At 32.5% G+C, this 9,038-nt stretch overlaps 1 pseudogene; it reads right to left on the reverse strand.

Annotated features, from left to right (window-relative positions):
* Positions 1-654: 654 nt before the first annotated feature.
* Positions 655-9,038, reverse strand: part of LOC112506055 — a 29,172-nt pseudogene continuing 20,788 nt past the window's right edge.

Below are 9,038 nucleotides of genomic sequence, written 5' to 3' on the forward strand. Positions count from 1 at the left end.
TGATGCAATTTGAATCGAGTAATTTAAAATTGCAAATCAGATCACATAGTTAGGTATAGAAAAAAAATAACACCTAGTATAAATCATGTCGTGAAATCATACGGTGAGGTTGAGTAGAGGTGTTCACGGTCTGGTCTATATGGTTTAAACTTTTTTTTCTAATAGACCATACTGCAAGCGACAATTTTAGTTTCTTTTTTCAAACTATGCTGCTTGAAATGAGATGCCCAGACCAGTCAAACTATACCATAAAAAGGTGGTATTATCCAACCTGTTTAAACAGTTTGAGCTGAGTATGGGATTTAAAGATTAAACCGTAAACTAAAAAAAATTACATATCAAAATATATACAATTAAAATAAACAAAACAACCATACTCTTATAGTCCATACATCATACATGCTTCCAAATTAAAAATGCGATGTTTGAATTAATTGGTAAAATTAAGTTTTGACACTAGGTAAATTATAACTAATAAATAATAGTTATGGTTAGGGCCGTCCTAATTTTTTTGGAGGCCCTGTTACACTATTATAAAAAATATAAGTAGATTGGACGACAAAACGAATAAATGTTAAATACAAATGTTCATAATATATTTAAAGTCTTACAAATAAAAACAGCAAGACAAAGTAATAATATAACATGTAAACTTCACTTGAATAAAATCATTCTTTTAACATTCTTGGAAACAAAATCTTCAATAAGTTCTTCATAATCAACTTTCTCCAAAAAGTCATTTTCAAGTGTTATCATTGCAAGTCCGTTAAGCCTTTCTTGTGTCATTGTGGAGTGCATATAAGACTTCAACAACTTCAATTTTGAAAAACTTCTTTCTGCAGATGCAACGGTTACATGAATAGTCAACAAAACTCTATAAGCAATAATCGCATTAGGGAAGCATTCAACATGTTTCAAATACTTTAAAATATCAAGAGGTCTCATCTTTTGTGTGGGTAAAAGATCTTGAAGTATCTTCAGTTCAACATATAAGTCATTCTCATCTATATCAGATTGGTCTTGTTTTTTCAGTGCATTTTCAAAATTAGTACAAGAAGACTTTAAACATGTATCATCCAAAGAACGCAACTTATCAGATGTAAACAAAAACCCAAACACATTTTCATATTCTTGGTATTGTTCGAATCTCCTACTTAGTGAAGCAATTGCATGATCAAMGACACATAAGAAATAATTAACTYTAAATGACTCMTYCGTTGATTGTGAATTCATKTCRGATGCATCACGCGGATTTTCATCAAAATGYTTTTTTCTTCGAATTTCACGTCTTTGAGGAAACAACGGATCAATATCCAATTCAGTGGCAATCATTTTTGCTGATTCTATAGCATCTAAAAATCATGTTTCTCTATATCCCTTAAAATAAGAAATTAGTCCCTTAACTTGATCAATAGCAACATCAATTAACATATTTTCTGACTGTAAATGTTTACTAATCAAATTTACGGCATACAATATTTCATACCAAACCACCATTGACACTAGAAACTCAAAATCACCAAGCTCATTGTGTGCTAAAGAATTTGCTTCACTTCTAATTTTTGAGTCATTATCTGTTTCAGCCACTTGAAGTAAAGCTTCTCTTATCTCTAACACTTGAAATCTTATAGCTTTTACACTATCAATACGACTCTCCCAGCGAGTCGTTGACAATGACTTGACGGTCCATCATTTTACATTATCTTTAAACATTTGCCATCTTTTAGTGGAATTAGCAAATATTGTATAAATACGTTGAATTATTCCAAAAAAATCTCTAGCTTTACCACAAGTATTGGCTATATCACACAAAGTTAAATTAAGACTATGAGAAGCACAAGAAGTATAAAATGCTCTAGGATTTATATCTAGTAGTTTCCTTTGTACTCCTTGATGTTTTCCCTTCATGTTTGAACCATTGTCATAACCTTGTCCTCGCACATCATCTAAATCCAAACCAAGAGATTTTAATTCAGCTACTAGAACATCAAACAAACCTTGGCCCGTGGTATTATCTACTTCCAAAAATCCTAGAAAAGATTCCTCAATGCTAACAATTTTAGAAGAGACATCTACATACCTTAATATCAAGGACATTTGTTCTTGATGACTTATATCGGGAGTGCAATCAAGGATAATAGAAAAATACTTTGCCTCTTTTACTTTATTAATAATTTCATATTTAAGTCTCCTGGAAAGCAAAGTTATCAACTCATTTTGAATTCTAGGACCAAGATAATGAACATGTAAATCATCATTTGTAATACGTTGAACATGATCCTGAATAATTGGGTCAAATTCAGCCAACATCTCAATCAAACCCAAAAAGTTACCATTGCTATTCTCATACAATTTTGCTTTACTTCCACAAAATGCAAGATTATGTTTTGCAAGAAATTTTACAATAGAAACAACTCTTACCAGAGCTTTTTTCCTATGATTTTTTTCTTTTTCTATTTGGGTTTGAACACCTTTGTCAATGGTTTGATTCTTTTGAAGTCTTAGCCGCAAACCATACCAAGTTTTCATATTCATTACATGATTTATACTTGTTTCATGCTCCTTAAGTCTAGTGCTAAGATGTGACCAATCCCCAAATCCATCATTTGTTAACTGACCTTTTATATGTATTTTTTTATTAAGCTCTACTGAATATACAAGCCAATCTCTATCACATTTCTCCCCATTTGATAAAATTCTAGTATACAATATGGCAGAAAAGCGTTTAGACAATTTATCTTTAGGACCTTTCTGAACAGACAAATATCTTTTAGGACCCTTAGCAACTAACACATCGATCATTTTAAAATCTAATGCATCCCAATTTCTTGGATCAAATATATCAAAATGAACAAAAACATCATCACCATTAGTAGCATCAGGAACATCATTAGAAGCATCAGGAACATCATTAGAAGCATTATTAGCATTAACATCAGAAACATCATTAGAAGCATTATTAGCAATAACATCAGGAACATCATTAGAAGTATTATTATTAGTATCAACATTTGTAGCCAAATCCTCATGAGAGTCATTTAAAGTGTCAACTAAATTCACCATGTTAGGATTTTCATTAGCATCAACACAAGCATCATCCAAATAAATATCAATATGTTCATTGTCAAGAGAAGACCGACCATCTTTTATGACAAATTTATCAAGAGATCCCTTTTGAGATTGAATTATCTCTTCAATTTTTTTTTTTTTTTTTTTTTTTTTTTTTTTTTACGTTTTTGACATCCACAATCATATTTTCTAACCCTACAAGACATATTGGAACTGAAATAAGTAAAAGAAAAAAAAATTAGGAACAAAACAACCTGAGTGAGTACGATAGTACTACTGTTGGCTATTAATGCTTGGTCCTCCCAAGTCCTAAGATTTTGATTGCACTGCAAGAGATAAACACATGTACATATTAACATATATTCAGAAATAAGAAATAAGAATTTGATCATTTGAACCTAATTCCTAAACAATTTGAAGACTGAAGTTTGGACAATTTGAACCAAACCTAAACAAATAAGAAGATGAACCTAAAACAAGTGAACAAATTTTCAGTTTTTTCTTACACTTGTGATTCTGAACAGTGAACAAGCAATAAAAGACTAAATGCCTAAATGGCTAAATATAAATTGAAGAAATAAGACGAATGGAAAAGAGAAAATGGAAACCTTTTTATTAACCTAAATCTTATGCAATTCCATTATTCCAAAAAGTCATGACAGATTGAGAGACAAAGAACTAACTTTGTGTATACAAAGAATTGAATACAAAGTTACAGACATAAATCAATTAATCATAGAGTTCTGTGTAATGTGTATATAGACAAAGAACTTAGGAGGATACTTTATCTCACCTTTAGGATTTAAGAATTAGGTTAAAATTGACCAACTACTCCCTCACCAACAGTCCAACCAAGTTACTAATTGACCAAGACCAACACAGATGACAATGAAATCAGCAAAAAACAATCAAGTAATCGACCAAATCGTTGAGATTATGAGATTTAAGAACATTGAATAGTAATCAAATAACAAGTAATCAACAAATCGACCAAACATGTATTTATACTTAACAAAAATAATCTAAAATCTGACCGTTGTTCATTTTGCCGTTGCATATCTGAAGATTCTGAAACTGAATCATTAACCATTTTGAAGAGTTCAATCGACAATCGCGGACGGATAGATAGGAGAGGGGAGATCGAGGCGACGAGGGTGAAGGGTCGAGGGCACGACTCGCACGAGGCACACGTCTAGTTCTGGTCCAGCGTCATCGGTCGTCCACTCGTCCTCGTCCAGCTGTGTATGAAATCGCCTTATCGCCAAACCCCCCAATTGCCCAAACCAATCGTGTCCAAAACTCCAAAGCCGGCCGAATAAGAGGTTAGGTATCATATGGGCTGTGAAATTTGGGCCCCAAAATGTTGGGGGCCCTGTTCTGAATACCATATGGAACAGGCCCAAGGACGGCCCCGTCTATGGTATTAAAATGATTTAATATGAAAAACTTATACACATTAACTAAATCTATAAATTTATATCCCAATACTAAAATAAGATTATGAGCCCAAATGCATTATATATAGAGAAAAAAATCAATTATAAATCGGTTTTTGGCAGGGAGAAATGAGAGTGTAACACGTGTCTCTGACGTCCACATTCGATATGAATAACGACGGTGAAATTCATGAACTATTCAAGATGAATTATAAGACATTCATGATGAGTAACATACAATCATGATTCATGTCAATGGTTCATTATTCATGATGAATAATACCATTCATGTAACGTCCCATAACACACATTGCATGTAACACATGTTTTATACAAAAGAAATACATGTTTATATCATATTCAGGTCCCTTAGTATAAGAATCTATCATTACAGAATACAAGGTCCAAAAATTCAAATACATTTCTTGTACTAATCATCGTTCATCAATCAAAACTGTACATCAAAGACAGATCTTCATGTATAAATGCATATAGGAAAATATCACATTTTCCTGTTTCCCTTACCGTCCGTACCTCCTGCAATACATATTTAAAATCACGAAACAAGGGTTAGACCGAAAGGTCTAGTGAGTTACCCTTTCTATGTTATTGCAGGGTGAAAATCACCAAAATCTTTATGAAAAACAACTTTTCATATATATAACAAATATATGAACAAATAGGGAAATATTACCATTACCTTTCCACTTTTCAATGCCAAGCATTCAAATTATTCAAATCACATACCTTTGAACCAATTAGGTTCCATATAATGCCACTTTTAAATCTTTTCAAATCAACAAGGTTTATTTAAAGTATCATGCCAAACCTGTTATTTTTCTCCTCAATAACATCCAGACTATGATTTCCAATAAGAACCTTGATCCTAAATCTTTAAATCACAAAGAAATAAAGATTCTAGACCACGGTAGTCTTAAGGGATATAATAGAAATAGTTATATCATACCACACACATACAAATGCCACCCTTATATCAAATGAACACCTCTCCTTGATATGCCACCCTTATCCCATGATACACATCTCCTTGATATGCCACCCTTATCCCATGGTACACCTCTCCTTGATATGCCACCCTTATTTCCTCAAAAAAATATTTCACAAAACAATTCCAAATAGACCGTAGTCAATGGAATTATTATTAATCCAAAATCATTTATATCAAATTCCCATTTTGTGATAAAATAAGAATTTTTATCAATCAGGCACAAGGTATAAAACAAATCCGGTCAGCATAGACTTGGCCGGACTTCATCTCCGGTCAAGTCTTGGCCGGTTTACCAAATCCGGACAACTAATCGCCCAAGGCTTGTCCGATTTAACACTTAGAATTAAATTTCACATTTTTGTCTCGATAACAAGTCCAGACAACATATCGTTCAAAGCTTGACCGATTTAAAACAATCCGTTCACCACATGGTCGTATTCATACTTTTCTGTTCAAAATGTTAAATAAGTTCAATATTCATAACTCGCTCAATGTTTGGCCGGTTTAAAACTAAACCGCTTAACACTTGATTGGTTTAGGGCTTAATCGCCCAACCCTTGTTCGATTTAAGAATAATCCGGTCACCCTTTGTCCGGATAAAACCCTTAAACAAATAACTGATTTCTTTCCAAAATAAACAACATTCAAATAAAACCAGTAACAAGTTTTATGCAAAAGTTTTAGAAATCACTCACCTTGAAAAAACCTTTTGAAATCAGATACTTGAAATCAGCTTGATCTTGCAATCTGATCAACTTAAATCGCACAAACACTTCTCACTAATAGCAGCAGAAAATGCAAATGGAGGTTGAACCCTCCTTTTATACCTTTCCAAAACAGGAAAGGTCAGCTACATGCATACACACACATACCATGCACTCATATAACATGCATGTATGTATATATATATATATATATATATAATTTCTACATAAACACATAATCACTTACATGCATCTATATTATGCACATAATTTTCATACACTAGCATGATCAAATAAAATGAATTTTATCATGCTATCACGTAATCATTTAATAAGATAATCACGTATTTATTACCTTGGGTGATAACCAAGATTCAGTTATCACAATTCATCATTTCTCATTATGAATAACCTATGGTCACGCTCTCCATTGTCTCTGGTTCACAACCGAGGCTTACTTTTCCTTTGAACCTTCTGCTATATATATATATAGGGCCAAGTTCAAATGTTAACCGATCTTGGCCATTGAATTTTTCAATAAACGGTTGTAATTAATCATGATAAAAAATTATTTTTTTTAAATTTAAAATTTCATAAAGATAAGTGAACAAAGTTGAAAAGGGTATTTTGGTAATTTTTTTTATGTAACTCCCATATCATTAATTGGGAGTTACAAAATCAATCAAAAAATCTCATGATTTTTGTTAATGTAAGAACCATATGAATACAGCTATGTATATATGAACTATTGTGTCACATACGAACAAAAAATTGACATATATATGAACTTGGATTGCATAACATTTATGTATACAATATGAACATAATGAGAATAGCTGCTACACAAAAGAAAATAAATAAAAAATAGGTATGAACACAATATGAACAGCTTGTGAACAATAGTTCCTTCATTATGAACACATTCAAGAGCGATTCTTTGTCAAATGGAGTTTTATACATGCATTGCATCCACATCGTTTAAGATTCGTATTACGGTCTCTCTTCTCGGCTGACTGAAGAGCCATAGAATCAAAATACTTTTTATTTGGTATTCCCTCCCTACTACATACAAACCATCTTGTTTGTATGTCTCCATTCTTGTTTGTATTTTTGGCATGAAGACGAACATTTAACCTGGCATTGTCCGCGTATGTCCTGTACATCTTTTCCGCTTCATTTATAGATACAATTGTGTGTTGATCTTTGGTTTAAGCTCGTCATCTACATTGGGGGATAAAATACTTGCTTCCATTTGAACACTTTCCGACATCGTACTCCGTTTCATGTTCGGAGGTGTAAGTATGTGAACACCTGTTGATACCATCATAGTTAATAAAACCACTGAACATTAATATTACATAACTTGAGTAATCAACTGCAACAACCAGAAAATAGATTTATTTGGTGCGAGTTAGAGCAATCATTAATGACCATGAGATGATTAATGTGAACATATATGAACAGCAGGTGAGATCTATTTGGTTCGAGTTCACAAGTTGTTCATAGACTAAAATAATTGACATGAACATATATGAACAAATTATGTGTAGATTTATTTGTTGCGAGTTAGATCATCATTAATGACCATGAGATGAGTAATGTGAACATATATGAACATGAACATATATGAACAACAGGTGAGATCTATTTGGTTCGAGTTCACAAGCTGTTCATAGACGGAAATAATTGACATGAACATATATGAACAAATTGTGAACATGATCAAGCCACATAGGAAGAGAACATCGTATGTTCATATATGAACACATAACCCCCATACTATGAACACCGGGTGCAATCACTTACACAATTTGACATATATGAACACCAGATGGAAGAACGGTGCTTATATAAAGATTTGGGAGCAAATTTTTAACCAACGACTCGGTAAGTTGACATGAACATATATGAACAAAATGTGAGATCACTAACAGAAATCGATATTCATATGATGAAAGTCATTAACATGAACGTATACAATTGTGAACATGATGAAGCCACATAGGAAGAAAATATCGTAGAAAATATATGAACACATAACCCCCATCATATGACACCAAGTCAATCACTTACACAAATTGACATATATGAACACTAGGTGCAAGCACTTGTACAAATATAAAGATTTGGGATCAAGCTTCAAAAATGACATTTGTGTTCATATGACACAAATAAAGGTCGGTTATATGACCATATAAAAATGGGTCGTGCATTAAATTCCATTTGAACATATGAATTAGGTACGTATTAATAATTAAAGAAAAAACTACCAACACAATATGAACTACAAAAAACACAACACATCATAATGAACATAATTTCGATTAAAACTGTAACATCCAATTTCTCATATTCCCAATTATTTGCTTGGTATATTTAATTATTGGGTTAAAGAGAGTTTATGATTTAGTGGGAGTTTAGGTTTGAAGTTTTAGAATTTTATTTCTTAAGAATATATTAGAGGATTTGGAAAATATCACGTCAAATGGATACGTAAAATGGATTTTTGGGAGATATTTTTTTGGATGTTATAGATTATCTCTTTATGAACGTGTAGGCGAAAACCTCATAGAAAACGGAGGTCCGAGTGAAAAGTTATGAATAATTTAAGTGTTGATGGTCAAAATGGGTTCCTAGCCGGGCCAACCCGGCCCAACTCGAGTTTTAGCATTATAAATTGGAGTTTTGGTCCATTTCTCTTGCCATCTAAGTCCAGAACTCACACACACTCTAGAGGTGCGATTTTCACACACATAGGCTTGATTCAACTCAAATCAAAGAGGAACTACAAGATCTTTGAAGGATTTGATCATCAAGTAA

The sequence above is a fragment of the Cynara cardunculus genome (genome assembly GCF_001531365.2).
Source record: "Cynara cardunculus var. scolymus isolate 2C chromosome LG 2, CcrdV1, whole genome shotgun sequence".
Lineage (NCBI taxonomy): Eukaryota > Viridiplantae > Streptophyta > Magnoliopsida > Asterales > Asteraceae > Cynara > Cynara cardunculus.